The sequence below is a fragment of the Lygodium microphyllum genome, chromosome 19, assembly GCF_053477565.2.
Source record: "Lygodium microphyllum isolate KBCC chromosome 19, Lygodium_microphyllum_v1.1.10, whole genome shotgun sequence".
Taxonomy (NCBI): Eukaryota; Viridiplantae; Streptophyta; class Polypodiopsida; order Schizaeales; family Lygodiaceae; genus Lygodium; species Lygodium microphyllum.
Window position 1 is genome coordinate 21,057,943 of NC_141153.1, and position 25,233 is coordinate 21,083,175.

Sequence of the window (25,233 nt, forward strand, 5' to 3'; positions counted from 1 at the left end):
TGTTCTTCTTCTTCATTATTCATCACACTTTCTCTAACTAAGTAGCACAAAGTACAATGTACTACAACCTAAGTCAAGTAGTGTAAAGAGACTTAGTGTAACTGTACCAACTAAGTCTCACTAACTCTATTTCACATACATGTAATCCAGTTAATCTATTGCTAGATAGAGTCGGCAGGGTGGTAGGTAGATTAAGCTCGCATATCTCAACACAACTTCCTATCAAGTTTTGTTGCCTCTTCATGAAGTTTATGTCTACAAATATTTGTATGTATTGTCCATATATCACATTAGTGTAATGCTTCATCATGTTCTTAACTTTGCCACCATGAACATTCAATGCACTGGATACGTAACCATAATCATCCGTTTGGCATTCTAATAGCCTAACCACCTGGTTAGCTATCACTGGCTGATTAGTTGGCATTACATTGGGATTCTTCATTTGGCTTACACTATTTAATGAAGCTATTTGGCCAGGCATTTGCATAGCAACATTAGGAGGAGCTAGCAACATAGTTAGATTTTGCAACACACCTCCTCTTACATTAGGGTTGATCATGGGTGTACTTATTGCATCTTAGCCTCCACTAGGTATAGGTAATGCCAAATTATTGCTAGGACCTAGACTTGAATGGAGATTTGAATTAGATGCATAGGCTACTTGTAATTGTGACTCTATCTCCTTTGCTCATGTAATGGCATTATCTATATTACTGAGAGGAACAATGCTCAATTGCACTTGAATGTTAAAATCCAGCCCATGTAGAAAGTATTGCAATTGGGTGGTAGATGGAATGAGAATAGAGGCTTGCAATTTATAGAAACCCTCTTTCAATTTCTTAGCATAAGCTAGAGCATTCTGATGAGAATATTGATGTGTTACATTTCAAATATGCAGCCAATATTGACCCCGGCTCTTAGGGGAAAAATCTCTTCATCAAAATGCTACATAAAATATATCTATCATAGTTACTGTTTCCACTTCCAAGCCATGATACCACACCATAGGTCTTCCTTTCAAAATCATATTAAAAAACATCATAAGATGTCCTTATAATGAGCTGGGAACTATTGTTGTATGAAAGGTGCCAAGTGAAGATCCTTTTCATACATTTGCAACTGGAAAGATTTAGAGTCAACCTTGGTTTTGGCTCAATCAGGATCATTAGAGCATAGATATGAAACATTTCTTAATGGTTCAAGGTGGGGAAGGGGAGGGGGTAGCACTATTGCTCTTGTAGTATATTAGATATGTAATAGAGTAAAACTACCTAAATGCCTTAGCTTAGAGGGTGAATACTCTTAGCCACCATAGCTTGGGGTGCATACCATGCTGTAGCCTTTCATCATTTGATTCTCAGTTAACAATGGTAATATCATTTCGTGCCTAGCTACCTTGGCTGTGGTTTCTTGGTTAAATAGTCTATTTCTTGTATTTTCAGTTTAATGGCTTCTTGTAGGAATCAACTTATTTACATTGGTTTCAGAGCATATCTTTGATCCAATGGGAAGGTCATTTTCATGGCGAATCTGGTTACAATTTTAGGCATAGAGTAACTGGAGGACAATAATTAATTAAAGGATTTGACTCGATTAAAACCTTGACTAGTTAAGGTCTCTGCAGTAAGTCGTGACTAAATTTGATAGTCTTGAAGAATATCTGAAGAAATAATGGTGGATTCATGGTCATTTTGGTGGTTCATGGTCAATTTGGGACCATTTTGAAGGATCATGGACTTAACTGAAGCTTAAACAAGGTTTAGAAGAGTTAAATCATGGTTACTTTTGAAGCAAGCTTATCTTTCCTATTTCCAAGTTTCTTGCTAAAAACTACCATGGAGATCTCTTCTCATTTCTCTCTGCCATGATCATTTCTCTTCGAGCCACCTACTAGAGATGATTCATGATACCCTAGGAAACCTATTTACTATCTATTTGATAGATCTTCATCAAGTTTATCATCATGTGGAGCAGTAGAAGGGCTTGGATAGTTTGCGCCAATTTTTTGTGCTCATCCCTACTTGGTTATTTAGCAATCTTCTTCATCATTGAGCTTCTCCTTCATTTGTTGGATCATTGGTAGCCTTGACATGAAGTACCTACACTCTATTGCCTGATCTTTCACTCTCCTTTAGCCTTGAAGCTTCCTTCATAACCCTAGCTATGGCTGAAAATGGGAACCATGAAGATTTCAATAATTTCTTCAAGTTTTGAGTCAATCCTAGTGTCTTTTAGCTTCAATAAGTGGAAAGCAAGCATCTACAATCGACATTGGGCAAAGATTGGAGCTTCCAAGAAAGATTGAAGCATTTTCCTCATCTTAGATAGGGGAAAAATAGGGTAGCCATCACTCTTCATAAAAAAATTCTTCCATGAGGCTTCAATTCATGGGGCTTTTTTTGTCTACAACCTCGAGAAGGTTTAATTGAAGGTAATCTATAAAGATTAGGCTTGCATTGAAGAATTTCTTCAGGATTGAAGGCATTTTCAGCCTCTTGAACATGGCAATGTCTGAAAATTCTTAAAATCCTAGATTTTGACAAGAATCTATACTCTTCAAAGTTCAAGAGAATCCAATGACCTTGAAGGGGTGCACAACCCCCGGCTTGAGGAGGACCTTTGCACACCCCTCTTGTCTCTTGGATCCCATGCAATTTTCAAATTTAGGTGCAGGTACATTTTCCATTGTTAGAATTTGGCAGTAGTATAGCAGTGATGAGCCTTATTTAGGGTACCGTAGGTGGTTGAAGGTTCCATTGGAACAAGATTGAAAGAGATACAGGGCATCTCCTATTTTTAGGATACTTACAGGTGGTGGACAGAGTTTTTATAGGTCTTACAATAGATACCTACCAATCTATAGGTTATTCTTGAGCCCTAAAAGTGCCCCATAACCCTCTTCTAGTTGCTACACTAGTTTACAAGAGATTTCTCCACTCAGGGTACTCCCACAGGGTCAAATAGGGTATTTACAGGTGGTGGACAGGGTGTAGGAAACTTCTATTTAGACCTGAAGATTCAATTATAGAAAACTTTATCCTGATTCAGATTGAGAACTTGATAGCTAGATTTGAACAGGGGATCCTAAGCTTTGATTTGAATTAAAATTTTTGCAATGCAATATTGGAAGCTTAAGTTATTGCTGATTTTTTGATACTAGGCATAGTGAGACAATATCTAGACAGCATGTGGGGGGACATTGTTTGACATTGTTTCACCCAAAGTATCCAACCCAAGTCCATATCTTTTGAAATATGCTATATCAAAATATAATAAGATTCCCATAGATCTATTAAGAATTGGGATTGGTGCTATATTATGAGAGAAATAGGGGATTAATTGACAAATTGTCTACTACTACAACACTATCTCAAAATGGCCAGGAATAAAAAGAAAGACCTCATTACTGAAGCATTGAATGATGCTGTCAGGGACTTTCAAAAGGATAAAAATTAATGTATCCACAATGTTGAACAAATGGATAAAGATTTAAGCATTTGGATTGCTTATAGCACACCCCAAGGAGATGAGATGACATACAGGAAGTGCATGTAGTGAATGATTACCTTTTATCACCAAAAGAGTTGGGACATGTCAATGAAGACATTTCTAAGGGTTTGAAGACTTTGAATGAAGGCTTAATACATATGAATCAAGGTTTGTTGCAAGCAAGCAAAGCTATTAATGTACTCATCCTAGTATCTTGTTCCCAAATTCAGATTTGAGGACAAAGCTCTTCTAGGCCAGGATGGCTTGTAATAGAGTAAAAGTGCCTAAATGCCTTAGCCAATATTTAGGCTACTAGGGTTAAGTATAAAAGGTTAATTTGTCACTAGACTAGCCTCTTTTTTCCATTTTACAACATTACATGTTTGAGGTCTCAACCTCCCAACATCTAAGAGGGTGAATACTCTTGGCCACCATAGCTTGGGGTGTATGCCATGTTGCACCCTCTCATCATTTGATTCTCAACCAACAATGGTAATATCATTTCATGCCTAGCCACCTTGGCTATGGTTTCTTGGTTAAATAGTCTATTTCTTATATTTTTAGTTAAATGGCTTCTTGTGGGAATTAGCTTCTTTACAATATATCAAGTGGTTGTTTGATGTATTTATGTTTATCTAAGGTATTGTTCATTGAAAATATATCTACTTTGGGACCTACTATGATCCATGCATTATTCACTATGTTTTGATACAGTTGGATATGGATGCTTTCTTAAGCATTGAGTATTGTACTTTTAGACAACTGTGGTTAGATTTAAGGACTTGTTTATGGAAGCAATAGTGGACATGTTGCTTTGGGTCATCTATGTTATATCCACGTGTATTTTGTTTAGTTTAGAACATAACCATGTGGGGCCAAGTTTTTACTGATGATGTCACAGTTGAAGGATAAATAGGTTTAAGATGATATGTATTCATATGCACTAAACTTGTTAGAGTGTGAATGGACAAATATTTGCACATTTGGTCAAAGTTGGTGACAACAAATAAGGATACCATATTGAAGACCAATTGGAGATGATTCCAGAGCAAGACACATGGGAATCATTGGCATGAGAGTGCTCATTTGTGATAGTAGGTCACTTGTAATTTGTGTAAGCTTTGAATAATGATAAAGAAATATTGTACTGGGTACCAACGTTTGAGGTCTATAGTGTATCATCTATCATGTTAGAGCACTCTAGCTCTTCTATGTAATGAGTCTTTCAATTTATTTTGGATTTATTTCATGTGCAAAAATAGTTTATATTCACTGTTCAATATATTCTTTTTAAAGATTTCCTTCCCTTCAACATTTTTCCATGTCCTCATCTCATGGCCACTTAAGTTTAGTTATTTACTCAACCTTATCCCATTGGATCTCAACCCTAATTGAGTCAACCTTACCCCCCCTCTACACTTTCTGGACCCTCCTCACTAACAACCACAATCATGCATGTCTCTTCATGAGGCACATTCTTTAGCAACATTCACATAAATGTGCACAAACTAGCTCTTCTTCCTCTCTCTTCCCATCTTCCCCAAGTTTCATCTATCTTTATCCCTCCGCCCAAAGCCACCCTTGCAAAGGTGTAGCTCCATCTCAATCTCTACCTCTCTTTTCTACTTTTTCCTTGTTTCCCCACCTCTTCCTCACTTTTTACTTCTCTGCCTCTATCCAATCAATAAATAGGGAATACTGAGATTCTCACATCTTCAACTTCTTCTTGTTTTTAGAGTAGGTCATGTGCAGAACCACTATACCTTTTAGATGTGAAATAAGTCAAGGTTGTGTGGTGTGAGATGAATTTTTTATTTCTTACTTAATTTATAGTCATCTTTACTTTGAAATGCAAGTAGAAACTATATGTGTGGTAATAGTCTTAGCAATAACCTCTCCATTTGACTAGATCATGAGCTTCCCTCAGGCTCTAATTCCCCTCCTCATGTATCACACCTCACCCATCCTTGTACTGCTATATAATATTCCTATAGCTAGGATAGACATTGAGAATATCCACCCTCTTTACCCATTTTATTGATTCTTGATGTATGTGTAAGTGCACAATTGCAAGTCATGCGATACTATAATATTACTTACATGTCTAGCTCAGAAGTCACATGGATCAACCCTAACTGAATGTAACTCCAATGGAGTGTAGCAACATCAATTACACTCATGGGAGGGCTATACCATAGAAGTGGTTACTCCTAGGTGGATATTTGGAGCAATAGAGCATTGACCCACTTGACTAGTCCCTCTTAGTAGATAAGAATGTGTAGTGACATATCTTAGTGTGTATAAAGTGAGCATCACGGTAGCATTGTAAAGCTTTCGATGCTTAAGGTCTTGCTAACTTTTGCTATAATTGAGTTGTAACATCTTTTACCTTCTATTTAATATCAGTTTTGTATGAGCTCGAATATTATTCAATGTCTTTGTACATCTCTATGATTCACTCACTCACTCACTCTCTCATTTCATATCTTTGTTTAGTATTTAGTCATTACTTTAGCATTGGAACTAGCACAATCAAGCCCTCTCATAGCATGATACTCTTTGCACATATTCTAGCAGTCTACTCACACTCTTGAGGTCACACACACACAGACACACAGACACACACACACACACACGCACGCACGCACGCATGCACGCACGCACAATCTCTCTCTCTCTCTCTCTCTCTCTTTCTTTCTCTCTCTCTCTCTCTCTCTCTCTCTCTCTCCTGGTCCTTGATCCTCTTTCATGCACTCATTCAGTGCATTTCATGCCTTCAACACCACATAGACACTACTTAGTCTATGGATCTAATGACATTCACATTACACCTTCTTTAGATACAAACACAAAATGAAACTTCCATACTAAATCACAACTCATATTTCCATCTAAATTCTCTCATACTAACATAAAGTTACTCTATGGTAATTTTACCACTCACATTATCCTACACATGTGCACAAACACATCTTTTTCATGTGGACAATAGGACTATCTAGCAGTCTACTCACACTCTTGAGGTCACACACACACACACACACACACACACACACACACACACACACACGCACGCACGCACGCACGCACGCACGCACGCACGCACGCACGCACACACACACACACACACACACTCTCTCTCTCTCTATTGGTCCTTGATCCTCTTTCATGCACTCATTCACTGCATTTCATGCCTTCAACACCACATAGACACTACTTAGTCTATGGATCTAATGAAATTCACATTACACCTTCTTTAGATACAAACACAAAATGAAACTTCCATACTAAATCACAGCTCATATTTCCATCTAAATTCTCTCATACTAACATAAAGTTACTCTATGGTGATTTTACCACTCACATTATCCTACACATGTGCGCAAACATATCTTTTTCATGTGGACAATATGACTATTTCCCATTGTCAAAAGTCTTGCACTTCTTTGTAGCATTCTTATTTTAGTAAAATTATAGTCTCTTGCCACCTCAGCACTTTGCAACTATGCTTAGAGCCCCTTTCCACCTAGTTTTAGGGCACGGCAAAAAAACGGGAGGAAATTAGTGATAACATGTTTTTAACACTCTGTATCCCACCTAGTGCATGTGGAGGGCCCAAAAAGAAAAGGAATAAAATATATTGATGATTTAAATAAAATTATTTAAAAAGAGTATTGAATGCTTTATGTAAAAAAAGCATGAGCTCTAATTAGTAAACTTTTCAACATTCAAAACTTTTTGAATATTTTAAGTGCACAAAGGTATTAGGATCCTCCTCAAGTATGCCTTTTACTATGCCTTCCTCTTGTTGAAGCATCTTGTTACGTTCTTTTGTACTCAAAGGGAAGTACATGATCTTTCATTGATGATTTCTCTAGGAAGATAGGCTTACTTTTTGATATGGAAATATGAGACATGTGAAAAGTTTGACTTTAGAGCAGGTGCAAGGGTCTTGAGGAAGGTTAGCTAGGACAAGAGCATTGATAAAGGGTGCCATGAGAATGCAACAAGGAATAGATATTTTGACAAGCACCTTAATAAAGGGTGCCATGAGAATGCAATGAGAAATAGATATCTAGACAAGGAAAGTTGGGAGAGAAGGGGGATGGAAAGGATTGTTGAAAATGGCCATAGAAACCACCTTTATCTAGGCTTGTGGATGAGAGAGGATATGTAGGTGCAATCCTATTCTTAAGGTCATGTGTGAAGGCAATCTAAGCCTTCCTCCTTTCCTTTATAAAGGACCCAAGAGTCACTCTCACAGATAGAGATATGTGGAGATGGCTTGGTTGTATTTGAACAACTTAATAGGTCAAAGCAAGGAGCATATTCCTTCTATATAGCCTCTCTTTGAGTCTTTATTGGGAGTGTATGTTCTTCATTGGTCTCTAGCATGATTAGTTATTCTTAAGCTTGTCAAATTGGTTTGCTTTCTTGTATCCTTAAGGACACTCATCAAATTGCTACATGGTATCAGAGTGATTATCCTATATGTGATTTCCCATTAATCATCATAGCATTTTGTTGAGTGTATAATGTGACAAGGTGCATTAGCAAGTTTACTCACCATGAGCATTCCAATTGAATGTATGAGGCTTTTCTTACAAGGTTAAGTGGATAGAAGGTTTGTATTTTATATGCATATCTCTCCTTGCTACTCTTGTTCTCTATCATATTGTGAGTACATATAAGGTTTTCTATGCATTCCTCTCCTTGCTGCTCTCATTTTCTATCATACTGTGAATATGTGTATAAGTTGATGTATGCTGCAGTTATGAGAGAGAGAGAGAGAGAGAGAGAGAGAGAGAGAGAGAGAGAGAGAGAGAGAGAGAGAGAGAGAGAGAGAGAGAGAGAGAGAGAGAGAGAGAGAGAGAGAGAAGTTTTTGGTTGTATGATTATTGGATAGCCATTACTATATTAATGGGCTCTCATTTTTTCCAATGGGTTGCCTTCATTGTTCAAGTGCTTTGTATAGCAGTTGACTTCCACAATTCCTCATCCATAGCTATACACTAACTATGAACTACATCATCAATACCTACCTTTGGTTGTCACCATCCCCATTTTTCTGGGCTACTTGGTGCATCTTGCCCACCCTTCTAGTTGGGCCGTTAGTGCTAGCAATATCAGCCCCATCAAGCTTGAGAGCAGATGCTACAACAACATTTTGTAGTGGTGGCTCGATGTACCATCAACCCCAGTAGGCTCAATAGTGGCTACAATAGCAACAATAGAATGTAGTGCTGGTTCAATTCACTATACTAAGCCATGAAGCAGTTGTTTAGGTTGGCTAGCTAGGAGCTAGTAGTAGAAAAAACTCCAAATTAAGATGACTATCACACACCTCTATCCCTATCGTGAAGGTGCAGTTGGTCATGTTTGCACTCTGAGAAATTGGGAAAGCACTTGCTTCCAAGAAAGTGTATGTAGGGATGGTATATACATCATGGCCTGAGTGGACTCACTTGAGAGGAAGGTGATAATAAGGGAGTTGGAGACTAAAGGCTAGAAGCTATCTTGACCAAATAGGAGAAGAATGAGAAGTGGCATCTCCACCATATGCTCTTGCCAGTTGACTATCAGATAAGTATACATCTTATCTACTAGTTTTTTATTTTTTAAATAAAAAATATTAGAAAAGCCTTATAAAGGGAAGGTTATTATTTTTTTCTATCCCAAAAAGGAAAAGAGAATATTTGATCTTTCAACCAACCAATGGCCTCATGAAAATACAATATAACTTTTATATTACTTGCCAATTTGTAAAGAGGTAGACATTGGTAGGCATGTCTATAAATGTTGGTAAGGCCTCTCTATGGAAATTTCTAAGGAGAATATGAAAATTGAAAAATTTATTGGTGAAGGCTTTCATACTTGGCAAGTCCTAGTAAAGTATAAAATGATGTTAAGAGGTCTTTGGCCTGTCATCACTAGTACACGTATCATTAATTTATCCAATTGTAAGGATTTTAAAGATGACTAATGAGCCCAATCAATATTTACATTGCACTTGGATAAAACATTGATTCATCATATCGATGAACTCTCAACTACCAAAGATAAGTGGGAAGAACTCACTAGATTGTATGGTGCGGAAGAATAGAACACCAAAATATACTTAAAGATAGGATTTTTGGTCTTGACTATGAAAAAGGAACCTTGCTTGGTGCATTCATATCACACATGAAGGAGTTAATAACAAATAGTACATAAATAAATATATATCCCTACTTGCTAACCGATCTAAAATTCGATCAATAAATGGCAATAAATAATAGTCTTTACCTATTTGTTTATTGAGCTCTCTAAAATCAACACAAAGCTAGATTTGATTGATTTTATTCTTCTTGAGAGCCATCGGCAAACACCACTCTATGTGTTGCATGGGAAATATTATGCCAACCTTATGTAATTTCTATAACTCTTCGAATAACCCATCCCTTAACTCAAAAGATATGCATCTCACTTTCTGGCGGTCATGTCAACTTCCCTCTTTTCAAAGGAATAGTATGCACATCTAAACTAGGGGGAACACACTCCTTAACTCATCATAACTCTAAGCTAACATACCGTGAAATTCTTGGATTAAGGACACATAGTCCTCCCTTTCTTTGATATTGAGCATAGACCCTAATTTGATTGATTGCGAATCATTCAATGAACGAATGTCTATCTCTATCACATCTATGATATCTGATTCTATCCCGAGGTTCTATAGGCTTGTTTAGAATTACCAGCTAAATATATTCCATAGTAGACTCCTCTATTCTTTCATCACTTGATGAAGTCTCACTACTAGAATGCCCCTCTCTAACGCATCCAATTTTGTTCATATGGGTGCTCTCTTGCTTTGAGGTGATTTTAGATAAGCATCAATTATAACTAATCTTGTACCTCTACCAAAGATCAAAGGACGAGCCAGTATGTTGAATTGATAGTTGGATTGCAAGTTCCATGGTCTTCCTAATAGCACTTGGTAGCTTGGCTGCTTTGCAAACCTAATGACCCTAAATTCTAGGACACATTTAATGTTAGCAATGGTTATATGGACTTTGGTCATACAACCTTCTAGTTGTATCAAACTATCATCATCCATCCTTAGAATTGTGGAGGCACATTTTTGGATCTCTAATCCTAGCATCTCCATCAATTCCAAGCTCATAATCTTAATGGAATATCCTATATCCACAATGGCATGGTGTTGAGTGTTGAAATGACTTGTTTTTTGGATGATTTTTGTTGTTTTTGAGAGCTGAATGGTTGATTTTATGGGATGATTGGTTGATTTGGAAGTGGTTTGAAGTGTTTTGGATGATATTGATTGTGTTTTGGAAGATCATGATGTTTGTTGGTGGTTCTGTGATGTTCTGATAGGTTCTGAATGGTTCTGTATACCTTCTGTTTTGCTCTGTTTTGGTTTGTTTTGTTCTGATTATCTTCTGTAAGGAGGGATGGAGTATTGATTGATGAAGAATGAGATATTGTGAAAGTTTATTGAATGGTTTGTGAGAGTTTGAAATGGTTTGAGAGTGAGTTATGTGGTTTTGATGACCTTCTGTAACCTTCTGTAGGTCTTCTGTAGAGCTTCTGTTCTGTTCTGTACTGTAACTGTTCTGGTACTGTTCTGTAGACTGTTCTGTATGCTTATGTAAGTGTTCTGTGGAATGTATGTGTGACTTTGGGAAATTTTTCTAGCCTTGGAAAGAGGTGAATACAAGTGCAAAAGAGCTGAAGGAAGTGGAAGAAGTAGCTGTTGAAGACTCAAGAGAAGACTAGAGTGAAGTGACAGTAGTGAGCTGTGAAGAGACACAATAGTGGCTCTGGTGACTCTTCATATCAAACATACCTCTTGGGAGGGGTATCCACGACCTAAGAGTGATTATTGAGAGTAATTTTGGGAGATTGTAGTGAGGATATGATGTATTATTGATGGAGAGAGAGAGAGAGAGTCAGAGATAGCCAATTCTACTGAAACAGAGTGATTGTATATGAGAGATTGAGAGAGAAGACTATGAAGATATTGAAGATGAATACTATGTGATGTATTTCCATTCAAGGATGGTGTATTTCTTTGATTTCTTTGTTCTATTGATGGATTTTGTGAAGATGTTGAAGAATATGGTTGATTCTATTAAAAACCGTGGGAGATTTACATGATGCTGCATGAAGATTTGTTGTGCCTGGTGTTCTTTTCTTCATTGTGATAATATGAAATATGATAAACAAGCTTGTTGATGTTACAAGATAGATTTTCTTGCAAGAGAATTCCCTTTTCCTTGGTGTTCCTCTCGGGGCTCCATGTTTTTGGTGCGCAGCCGGGGAAACTTGCCATCAACAAGCACCAAAAGAGGCTGAAAATGAAGGAAATGGCATTGCCAAGAAGAGAAGAATTCAATGGATGTTTGTAAAGTTCCTTCTTCCAATGAAGAGTTGGAATTTCTCATAATCAAAGCCACTTTCCACAAGAAGTTCATCCCACAATGGCGGAAACACATCACCATCATGATGCATGCTCTATGTGGTGGACAGTTTCCTCTTCCTATTGAAGCAGCAGAAACTTGCATCTGGGTGGCAAACTGTTTGGGAACGAACTGAAGGGCAGAAACAGAGAGAATGACCATCCATGGAAGATTTGGCATTCATTGAAAAGTTTCCAGACAACATCAAGTGGGAGATTGTGAAGAAGCTTCAGGAGTCTTGGTCTGTAGAGGTTCACAAAGACAAGAAGGAAAAGAGTTGGAATTTGTTCGTGGATGCTCAACAGCAAGATACATGGGATGCTTGGTGTACTGATAATCTTCTGTTTGTTCAATTAGCAACCCACTGGAAGTTGGTAGACAGAGTGTTTTTCACAACATACACTATTGAAACCATCAGAAGTTGGCATTACTATGATGATGGCACCACCACAATGCTCAGAGGTATGCATTTTGACACCTTCAGAACCGAATACCTTCCTCTGTGCAGTGGCATGAAAGCAGAATTCAGGGACGTTGAAAAGAAAGAAGTAGAAGAAATGTTGGCAAGAGAGTCCTACAGAGACTGAGGCCTTCTGTTAACCCTCTGTGGAGCACTAACAACATAGTGGAGTCAACCCCCTGATGAATGACGCAATAAAAAGGCAAGCATTAGAACGAGTCCAGAGGTACGTGAAAAGAGAGAAAGCAAGAATCCGAGCCGAGAGCGAGCTCGCAGCAGAAGCCGCCTTTGACGCCCTTGCGGAACTCTTTACAGAAGTCCCAATGGCACATCAAGCCCTTCCTCCTCCTGCTGGAGGTCCACTTCCAAGCCAGATCCGTCCTGGAAATATTGATGACAGACCAGCGAATGTAGTCCCATTGCCAGTTTTTAAGGGAGAGTACAATGAAGACCCCGATCTTTATGTAGCAGAGTTTATGGTAGCGTGTGTGGCTAACAATGCCAGAACCCCTGAGCATTGGTTAGCAATATTCCCCGCCACTTTCAAGGGCGCGGCGTTTCAGTGGTATGAGAGACAAGCAGCAGGAACTTTTGGCACATGGGACGACCTAAAGTTGGCCTTCCTCACTAAATTCAGGCGTGAAGGTTTTGAAGAGCGGATGAGAGAGGAATTTATGAACCTAAGTCAGTCCTCTGGAGAAAGAGTAGAAGCTTATGTCTCAAGAATGGAATCCATCCTGAAGAGATGGACTAACCATAATCTAGATGATGGCATTCAAAAGGGGGTATTTCTCAGAGGATTACAACCAGAAGTCCGTAAGTTTGTGGAGCTACAAAGACCAGCTACCCTGCAAGCTGCAACAGAAGGTGCAAGACTGTACGATGAAGTGGAAGCTAGATTAGCAATGAATACAGGAAGAGGAGTCCTACCTCCTCTGGTGCCAGGAATGATGTACCCACCAAATGCAGTCCCAGGGACTGTTCCCTACTCCTACCAACAGATGCCCCCGGTATCATAGTACAGTGCACCAAATCCACAGTGGCCACAATCCATGCCTCAAATGATGGCCCAACCACAACAACAATGGTCCCAACCAATTTCCTCAATGCCAAATCAGCAGCAACAGTGGAATCCTACCAACTGGAGCCAACAGCCAACAGTTCAAACAGGAGCTCTGAATCAGAACCAGAACAGAGACCCCTCTGTACCAGCTCAACCCGTTTATGCAGTGATTACAGAGACTCCTCAAAACCCTCCTGCCAGTACGTCAGGAGGAGAAAGCTTGAAGGATTATTTATCCAACTCAGTTGCAAACATTAAAAAGGAGTTGATGGATGTGATTACAGAACAACTACAGACGTTGAAAGTGAATACCGCAAGCATATCCAATGTTGCGGGAGCAGGAAGAGATGTGATGCGGTCAAATACTTGGTGTGGTAAGTGTCATCAAGCAGGCCATTTAGCCACTGAATGTACACGGAAACCAACCATCCCTGGAGCCTTCTGTTCCTACTGTTTGCGGAAGAATCATACAGAGGACATTTGCTCTCTGAAGGAGATGCATGATAGGAGAAGAAAGGAAGAAGACGCAAGATTTAACTTGCTAGAATCCAAAATGACAACACAAGATATTGGACCCAAGCCTAGAGAGTTTGGTCCTAATTTCGGACCCAGAAGATTTCCTTCTCAAAGTTACAGAGGAAGACAGTTTGGCGGTGGTCAGAGATCAGAAGTGGAACGTTACAGATGTGGAGAAAAGGGGCACATCTCACCAAATTGTCCAAATCCTCGAAGGTCAGTGGATTACAAGCCCTTATGCAGTCGATGCAAAGGAGAAGGCCACACTGCAAAAGACTGTCCAAGCCCAGCCCCAGTGAAAAACAATGCTACTGATAGTTCGTCCAAGGCCCAAGAGCCTACCTCCAATTTGGTGGAATTGGAAGTTGCTGCCATCACGCGTGCAAAGCAGAAGGAACCACCTATCCAGAAAGAAAATAACCCTCCTGCCAGAACAGTGAAGTTCAATCTTCCACCAGAAGAACATAACAGAACAGAGCCTAACAGTGCCGTACAGAGCCCTACAGTGCCATAGAGAGTTACAGAGACAGTTACAGAGACAAGACCAGAGGTCCAGGAGACAGAAGAGGAGGAAGTGCCACAAGAAGCAGAAGACGTTCCCATGATGCCTCTGTTGGAAGAAAGAGGAAAAATGAAAATGGGTGTTGCCCCATTCCCTAACCGATTAGAAAAGCCAGTGGATCCTATTAAGGAATACGATCTAGTTAGAGATCTAGATACCTTTAAACCAAACCTCACATTCCGACAATTATTGATGTTGTCCCCCAGTTGCCGGAAAAGGTTCAAAAGTATACTGACAAAAAGACGTGGTTTAAGGATTGCTCCCCCAACAGCAACAAAGTCCAACAAGGCTCCAGAGCCTGTAAAAGAAGTGGACGTGGCTAATGCTTTTCTAGATCCGGGTACTCCAGAGACTGGTGTGTGGATAGAAGGCTGCTTCATTGCAAATGCACTGATTGATGGAGGTTCATCAGTGAACATTATGACGGATGTCACAATGAAGGATCTAGGCTTACAAGGTGTGCAACCCACCCAATGGCTCATCAGACTGGCGGATCAGAGTAGAATCAAGCCTTTGGGCATTCTCCCATATGTGAAGACTACAGTGGCTGGAAAAGATTATTGGCTAACCTATCTGGTGGTGAAGCCAAACTCTTATGGTACATCCTATCCTCTGTTACTGGGTAGACCATGGCTTTTTGAAGCCCGAGCAAGGACGGATTGGTTTAACGGAACTTTGACCTTGGGTAGAGGACCCAACAAAGTGGTGCTGAAACTGTATGGTTCTCAAAAAGGACATGGATCCACCTCCTTGGAATTATTTTCTGACTCCCCTAATGAGGCTACAGATGGAACATCAGCAGACGAAGATGCTGTCAAACAGATCCTTCCCAAGAAAACAGTGGCACATTCTTTAACAGTGGATACTGTAAGCCGACTTCCAAAAGATGCAAAGCCATTATCAATGGGCGAATACTTCCTGCCTGAACCAGAAATGACTTCGGAAATCACTTCTGACAGTGAGATAGAAGCATGGATGTACTGCTCTCCCTGTTATATGGCCACAGCAGAGCCAGAGACAGAGGCAGGAGAGGAAACAGAGAATCTGTTCTTCTGTTACAGAGCTCCTACAGAAGCAGAAGCAGAAGCAGAAGCAGAAGCAGAAGCAGAGACAGAGGCAGGAGAGGAAACAGAGAATCTGTTCTTCTGTTACAGAGCTCCTACAGAAGCAGAAGCAGAAGCAGAAGCAGAGACAGAAGCAGACGCAGAAGCAGAGACAGAGACAGAAGAGGATGAATATGATATGGACGAAGAAGGTGATGAAAGTGAGCCAGAAGAGTCTATCCCACCTGAAGAGGATACAATTGGGGACGAAGTTCCAGAAGCATCAGAAGCCGATGAGCTCATGCTATGGGACAGAATGGTGATGATACCATTTGGTCTGGCAAATGGATCTTCTTATATGCAAAACCTTTATAAGAAATGGATTAAGAAGAGCAAGCCGTCTTTTAAGTGTGGCTCCTGCCGTCCTAACCTATCCTTGCCAAAGAAAGATGATGATGATGCACCGTGCCAACAAGCACCAGTCCCACCAACCCAACAAGCATCAGAGGGTCCCTGTTATGTGACGTTCCTGGATGTGTCATTATCAGAAGATGAGTCCTCAAGCCAAGAGGTAATTAATCTTGAAACCAAACCCGAAACAGCTCTTATCCCATTCCAACGTCTTAAGGAGCAACCTAAGTCTCCACCAAAAGAAGAAGTTGGTTCTAGTGGGACATCAGAAGAGGATACTATTCCCTTGAAGGAGTCGGATCTGTATCCAGAAGCAGTCCGCGGGACCTTCATTCGTGAAGTAGAAGGTGAAAGGCAGTTAACCTTTGTGGATTCAGAAGGCACTGAACGCCACTTGAAGGTGGGTAGCAGTCTCCCAGAAGAGGAGTTGTCAACCTTGTACAACTTGTTGAAAGAAAATTTGGATGTGTTTGCATGGTCTTACAAAGACCTAAAGGGGATTGATCCCACAATATGTCAACATCATATTGACTTGGAGCCTGATGCCAAGCCAGTACGGCAACGACAGAGGCGAATGAACCCGAATTATTCCACATTGGTGAAAGCGGAGCTGCTGAAGCTTTTGGAAGCCGAGTTCATTTATCCAGTGGCAAATAGTGAATGGGTTTCACCCATCGTGGTTGTACCCAAGAAGAATGGCAAATTGCGAATATGTGTGGATTTCCGAAAACTTAATTCCAAAACAAAGAAGGATCACTTTCCAATTCCTTTCACAGACCAACTGTTGGACACAGTGGCAGGACATGAACTTTATTCTCTTCTGGATGGATTCAGCGGATACAACCAAGTCCAAATTGCGGAAGAAGACCAATCCAAAACAACCTTCCCCACAGAATGGGGGACCTACGCTTACCGAGTGATGCCATTTGGGCTCTGCAATGCCCCTGCTACTTTCCAACGAGTCATGATGGCCGCATTTCAAAATCATCTACATGACTTTATTGAGGTATATTTGGATGACTTCTGTGTCTACAGTTTGATCAGTGAACACTGGGACCACCTGGAACAATGCTTTGACCGATGCCGGGAGTATGGGATTTCCCTCAACCCCGACAAATGCATCTTTGGGGTCTCTTCTGGAGTTCTGTTGGGCCACATTGTCTCTGCACAAGGGATATCAACAGACCTTGCAAAGATTGAAAAGATTGCAGCTCTGGCAGCACCCACCAACCTCAAACAGTTGAGGGGATTCCTAGGCCATGTGGGTTACTACAGAAGGTTCATAGCCCATTTTGCGACAAAGGCAACCTCCTTGCACAAGCTCCTGAGGAAAGATGCAGAGTTTACCTGGACAGAAGAATGTGACAAAGCCTTCCACACTCTGAAGCAGTGTCTGATTGAGGCACCCATTCTGCAACCTCCTGATTGGACGAAAGAGTTCCACGTACACACTGATGCATCAATTGAAGGCTTAGGCGCAGTCCTCTGCCAGAAGGGCTCCTCGAAGCTGGATCAACCGATCTATTATGCAAGCCGAAAAGTCACTGATAGGGAACGGAACTATACAGTGACCGAGCTGGAGTGCTTGGCAATGGGGTTTGCCTTGGAGAAGTTTCGCCATTACCTCCTATCTACCCACTTTAAATTTTATGTGGATCATGAGGCCCTGTCCTTCTTGATGAACAAAGCAGATGTGAAAGGACGAATGATGAGATGGCTCCTTTTATTCCAGGAGTTCGATTTTGAGGTGATTACTAAGCCTGGTCGTTCCCATGTTCTGGCTGATCATCTGTCGCGTATCCCACAAACTGCAGACGAGGAGCAGGATGATCCAGACCTCCCTGATGCTTCCCTATTCTTGGTAGAGACTGTAACTCCCTGGTATGCAGACATTGCCAATCTGCTGGCAACCCAACAGTACCCTCCTGGTATTTCTAGTCGGGAAAGGAAGAAGCTCATGCTAGAATCAGCCCCCTACACCCTGCTCGGCGGTGCACTGTACAAGAAGGGCAAAGATGAAGTACTCAGAAGATGTGTTGCAGGAAAAGAGATTGGGATTGTTTTGAAGGCTTGCCACGACGAGCCATGTGGAGGTCATTTTGCAGGAGAAGCTACAGCCAGGAAGGCTCTGCTAGCAGGATATTGGTGGCCTACCATTCATAAAGATTCCTATGATTACTGTAAAAGATGTGATGCTTGTCAAAGAATGGGGAAACCCACCAAGACAAGTGCCATGCCATTGCAACCTATCCTTCCGTTGAAGCCGTTCGAGAAGTGGGGCATTGACTTCGTAGGTCCAATCGATCCTCCTACCAGAAGTAAACAGAACAGATACATCCTCGTATGTACGGATTATGTTACAAAGTGGTGTGAAGCTAAAGCCCTAAAGCGGGACGATGGTAACAGCGTGGCCCTGTTCATGTACGAGAATATCATCACCCGTTTTGGCAGTCCCTTAGAGCTGGTAAGTGACAGAGGCACTCATTTCCTTAACAAAGTCATGGAAGAGTTGACAGAGTTGTATAAGATCCGCCATCGCAAGTCCACTCCTTATTACCCCAGAGCCAACGGCCAAGTCGAAGTCACGAATCACATCCTCTGCTCGATTCTGACAAGAACAATTGCTGCACATCGTCGTGATTGGGACGATCGACTTACAGAGGCCCTCTTGGCGTACAGAACCTCCCATAAAGCAGCAACGGGACAGACACCTTTCCAGTTGGTGTATGGTACAGAAGCAGTTTTTCCTGTTGAACTGGAACTACCCTCTTTGAGAGTGGCTGTCAAAGAGCGTTTGGGGGATGATGATTCACTGCAACACCGTCTTCTGCACTTGGAATGTTTGGATGAAATTCGTCGGATGGCTCTACAGTGCATGGAAGCCACGCAAGCTCGATGCAAGGCTTACCATGATAGCTTCATCAAGCACAAGGAGTTCAAAGAAGGTGATTTGGTCCTAGCCTATGATTCACGCTTTGGCAAGTTTCCTGGCAAGCTCCAACAGCGGTGGATGGGCCCCTATAAGGTACTTGCAGTCAACCCTAATGGTTCTGTTCAAGTACAGACCCTGGATGCCTCTGATGATCCCTTTCTGATTAATGGATATCGCCTGAAGAAGTACTTCCCTCCTTGGGGATCTTGACAATTACGGCCACTTGATCCTTTCCCTCATTGGCGCGGCACTGTACTTCTTATGATGCTACTTCTGATAGCCGTTCTTCAGTCACTCCTGATGAAGTGGACGCAATCCTCTGTCCCCTCAAAACCCCCTTCCAACCTTGATTTCTTATCCTCTATTTTCCACTAGCGACAGTGGCGAGGTGGGTCTTGACACATGGTTTTTCTACCATTTCCTTGTTCAATATGAAGGAAAAAAAAAAGAAAGATAAGAGAGAGAAAAAAAAAACAAAATATATCGGTTATGGGAGAAAAGGACTTAGGTCCCTGTCATGCCGACCTATCCTTTGAGAAAAGGTGGAAACACCCTCGGGAATAGGGAAAAAAAAGAAAAAAAAACAGAAGAAAGAAAGAAAGAAAAAAAACAAAACAAATCTGTTATGAGAGAAAAGGAAGCAATTCCCTGTCATAGCAGGCCTCGTTCCAAGAAAAGGTGGTAAACACCCTTGGGCGAGAAGCTGGCTGTGGAAAAGGTGGTAACACCCAGCAGTCCAGAAAGTGGATTCATTAATTGATATCCCTAGGATCTAATTCCGACGCTGCCTCCCTTGGTACGCTGTGTCCTGGGTCTCTTTGCAAAGTGACTAACTGTCCTCTAGCAGATAACATGTCCTATTCAACACAATATTCGATTTGATGGCTACCTCCCTGGGTATGCCTCTTCAACAACTGATGACGCGATCTTCATCGACAAACAATCGAGTGATGTGAGCTTTCATCCTAACCTGATGGGGAAGTGAGTACGGTTGCCCTCTGTATCTATCAACAACGAGTGAGACAGGGGGTGGGGCGAGAGACCAGTCTTTTTCCTTCAAATTGAATGAGAGGTAAGAAGTGTGAATGAAGTGTTGCACGCACGGGATGGGCCTCTCAAAGCACAAAGCACAATTTGTCCCTGTGCACTGCACCATAAGGCTCCCTGGCCTTCCTTCTCGCACCGTATGCCGACACAGGGCGGGATGCACTGTTGCACCATCAAATGCGCACAAGGCATACACCCTTTGCACAAGCGACTGTGAGGATTACATCAATGGGTTTCAAGAAAAGGCTGCCCTCCTGTATCTATCCACCGAGCGTGAGACAGAGGGTGGGTTGAGTGTGACAGGAGTTTCTTCAATCACTTACCGAGAGGTGAGATTGAGGGACGTTACGACACTTGGAGTCAGGTATGTTCCCGTTTCCCTATGCACCCACGGGATGGGTCTTTACCGTCAACACAAGACACATCACCCTGTTCTGTCCACGGCACTGTAAGGCTCCCTTGCCTTCCTCCTTGCACCTATGCCAGACGGGTTGGACGCACTAATGCACCATCAACCGTGCACCCTGGCATACTCCTTCTGCACCATTCCCCCTTGTTGATTCCTCAACCGGGTATGAGATACGGGTTTCAATCCTTTTTCCTCGAGTGATATTAGTCATGGGGTGAATGACTGATCTTTCATTCCAATTGAGTGATTGTGAGTTGAGTGTAGTATCCCTCATCATCGACGAATTTCCTGCGATTCCTTCCATCAGCTACCTCCCTGGGTGCTGCCGCATGGTCCCTGCCATGACGGTCGTGTGCCGAGAAGATGCCTTGGTCCCTCCAGCATCGACAACAACATTGGACGTGCCATCGACACTCAACCTTGATTCTGGACGAAACGGGCCAAGTTTTTCTAACCCTACACTTTGGTTTCTTCGTGCCGGTCATGTTTTAAGTGTGGGGAAGTTAGTGGATGGTCTGTGGCATGGTCCTAGGTCCCTGTTGTTCGGTTAACCCTATCCGTTAAGGTCTTAAGTGTGGGGACGCGTCCCTGCGCGTCTATATTGCTTACCCCTTTGCATATGCCTTATCTTGCTCATGCATGTATACCATGACTTGCTTTTACCCTAATGGGGTCCCTTCCCATTCACCCGGTTATGTTCCACCCACCCTTGGGGCTATTTCCTTGCAGTTTTCCTTCATTCCCTGATTTTGAGGTCCTGCCATGTGAATGCCTCCTACGTTCACCAACGTCCCAATCCAACCTTATAGCCTTGTTCCTCCCTTTGAATTGACCATTTTTCCTTTTTACCTACCCCTGTTCCGGTGCACGGTTTTCGAGTTATTAATTTTTGAAGCATTTTACACAATTTAGCTGGTTTTCCATGAGAACGCGCTTTTCTTGCTTCGGAACCATGATCTGATGTCATAGCCCTGACCAACGCTTTTCCCCTGACATTTTTCCTTTTTATTCCACATCATTCCGATACACGGTTTGTCCGTTATTAATTTTCTGGGTTTTTCGCGCCATTTTCGTGCGTATTTTTGACATTTTTCCATGTGAACTTGCCCTATTTGCATCGGAATTCCAATTTGATTTGACAGCCGTGTCCCCCATGCCTTCCCCTACCTTTTTCCTTTTTCCTCCACCCTTTTTCGACTTCTGGATTTTTACTTATTAAATTTTTAAATGAGTTTTCGGGAGTTTTTTTTGGAGTTTTTCACATGTGAACCCCTCCTATTTCCGCCGGAATTGCGTTTTAACGTGATAACCTTGTGACACTCCTTCCTGCAGACATTTTTCCTTCTTACTGCATGTCATTCCGGTAAACGGTTCGTCCGATATTAATTTCCGATTCCATTTTCGGGTTTGTTTTTTGGGTTTTTCCCATGTGAACGCATCTTATCTCAGTCGGAATTATGTTTTGACGTAATAGGATTGTCGGGCACATCTTTCTGCACAGTTTTCCTTTTTTCCACACTTTATTCCGATGCACGGATTTTTTCGATATTAATTTTTAAATTGCGTTTTTGGTTCGTTTTTTGTGTTTTTTGCACGTGACCGCCCTTTACCCCTCCCGGAACCCCCGTCCCGTATTTTTCCTGTTTCCCCCCTGTCGTCCTGCCCACTTTTCGTTTTTACGTTATTTCGTTTTGACATCCGGATTGGGAGTTATTAATTTTTCTTTATTTTTTCGTTTTTTCTTGCGCTCGTTTTGCGCGTGAACGCGCCCTTTTTCGATTTAACGCGTCTCCACGCGCCCCAGTCGTGTCCGCGAAACCCGTACCATCTTCCCCGCGCCATTTCAATCCCGTCACGGCAAATTTTTTTACCCCGCCCCGCGCACGAGCGCGGGACGGGGGTACGCGCCTTTGTCCCCATCCCATGGCCCCCCCAATGGGCCCCCCCCCACCTCTTCCCCCCCCCCACCTCTCCCCCCCTAACTGCCCACCCCTTCCCCCCAACCGTCCTCTTCTCTCTCTTCTCCCGTTCTGTTCTCTCTCTCTCTCTCTTTGTGCGCTCTCTCTCTCTCTCTCTCTTCTTGCCTTCCCCCCACGCCTTCTCCTCCCTGCGCCCCCCACAGCCGCCTCCTTCCCTCCACGCCTTCTCCTTCCCTCCACGCCTTCTCCTCCTTCCCCTCCCCTACTCCTTCTCCCCTCCCCTACTCCTTCTCCTCCCCTTACTCCTCCTCCTCCCCCCAGTCTGCCGTCTCCTCCCTCCTCCACCCTCGCCTCCACAGCGCCCTTTCCTCCCTCCCCGCGACGCCTCCACCCTCCCTCCCAGCGGGCTCCCTCCTCCACCTTCGCCTCCACAGCGCCCCGCCCGCGCGCTTCCTCCCCCTCTACCACCTTCCGCAGCGACCTCCTCCTTTCCCCCCGTCCTCCCTTCTCCCTCCCTTCCCCCAGGACGCCCTCCCTCCTCCCTTCTCCCTCTCTTCCTCCAGTCGCCCTTCCTCCTCCTTTCTCCCTCCCCAGTCCGCTCTCCCTCCTCTTCTTCCTCCCCGTCCGTCTGCCCGCTCCGCCTCCTCGCCGCTCGTCGCCACCGTCGCTGGCGGCCTGGTCGTCATTGCCGACACGCCGCCTCCTCGCCGCTCGTCGCCGCCGACACGCCGCCGCCCCGCCTGGTCGCCGCCGGTCCTTCTCCTCCACCACCCCCACCTCCTCCTCCTCCTGCTCTGCCTAACCCATCCTAAGGTTAGATTCTAACCTTAGTTTAATTAACCTCTAACCTTAGTTTAATTAATCACTACACTCAGTTAGATTAAACACTAACCTAATCAACCTTGACTAACTTAACTAGACTTAGGTAGACTTACCTGACTAGACTTAGGTAGACTTACCTGACTAGACTTAGGTAGACTAACCTGACTTACCCCCACTAACCTGACTTAATTGACTTATGCCTAATTGACTTATGTGATTAATGTGATTTAGGTGACTTAATTAATCACTACATTAATTTTTCCATAAAAAAATTTCAGAAAAATTTCTAGAAATTCCTTTTGCCATTTGCCAATTTTTGGAAATTTGTCTGCTGGAAATTGCCTACCCTATAATTTCTGAAAATTCCATATTTCCTAAATTTACCCCTAAATTGCCAATAAATATAGAAAATTCATTTTAAAATTTGTAAAAAATTCTAAAAAATTCTAAAAACCTTCTAAAAAATTTCCCTCACCTCCCTTGCTCATTTTCCATTTATTCCACCATAAAAAATTACAACTAAAAATAAAAAAAAATAAAATTAAAATAACAAACCCACGTAAACCAAATTAACACATCTGCTAAGGTGTTGTCATTGTTGTTTCCCCAGTGCTCTTTACTTTTCCTTTACTGGAATTCTTCCGTGCGCATTCCTGCATTACATACACACCCCTTCCAGGTATTTATTTTATGTGCTTTATTTATTTTCCCCCTTAATCACAATTAATTATTAAAATAAACCCTTTCATTCACCCACAGTTTCCACGCGCATTTGCGCTAAACACACACATCTTTTTTAAATTAAAATCAACCAGCCGTTCACTTAGCACGCGCTACGTGTGCTAAAGAGGCACTTTAAATTTTTTAATTAAAATGAACCAGCCGTCACATGAGCACGCGCTGGCAAAAAAGCGCTCCACATCACCTTAATTTATAATCAATGAATTGCATTTAGAGACCCAGTCGGGAATCAAAGTCCGGGAATCGAATAACTGCACCGTTTAACCTAATAATTGGTAATTAAATTTATAATAAGGAACCGCCGTTTTCTTATTAAGGTTTATCACCTAATAAAACTTCACCCATTTTTAATAATTGATTAAAATCAACCCTTCATTAAATTAATTCCCCCCTCACTGCACTTAATCCCCTTTTTAATGAACCGTTTCGTGGGATGGGTATACGCAGTCATTAGTGTTATTTTCCATGGTCCAGTCTTGGTCTATCACAGATGTCATATTGATATGTGTTGGATATGGTAAGGTTTTGGTTTCCTGTCTTAGTTACGATTACGGGTACGGTATGCAGTTTTTTTTGCCTGATACGGGGTTCAGGGTGTTTGTCTGATGCATCGCATGAAGCTTTCGGTCGCATTTGTCTCATGGTCATGTCAAAATTTTTCTAGGATGTGGTTTGCTTGGGGTTAGTAGGTCGAGTCATGTTTTATTGGTAATTCTCTTATCCTTGGCTTTTTGTATGTTGCTTTGCAGGCATTCTCTTTGATTGTCTGTGTTTGTGGTGTGTGTGTAACCATCTGAATGGCGCCTTCTCATGCTCCTCCCCCTATCCAGTACGTCCCACTAGTTAGTAGGGATTACTCGTCCCTACTTACTTTTGAGCCCCTCACGAAGGCAGGACTTGCTGCTTTTGTGGCCACTCCTTTTCCATTACTTCCAGAGGATCCGTCCTTATGTGATGAGTTCCTGGCCTCTTACAGCAAGAAGACAGGCGTAGTCCAAGGAACGTCTATGACATTGACGTCTCGAGGCTTAGGGAAGGCTCTATCTTTACCTTCCAAAGGAGAACCTTTTGTGACCACTCGTCAGCTCTTCTCTAATGAAGACATTCTGAAGCTGTTGCAAAAGCAGACAAGGGAAGTCCTTGATGTTAAGAAGGTGATAAACTCTTCAGGAGTTTCGTTTTCTATGATCACTGATCCCGTATGGAAGACGATGTGTCAGTTCCTTCAGGACAGGTTCATGCCTGCCAAAACGCCATCCCACTATTTGTCCAAAGAGCTTTTCACAGCTTCCAGGATGGTGCTAAAAGGAGTTGCTATTGATTGGAGCACATACCTCCTTACTAAAATGGATCCGCA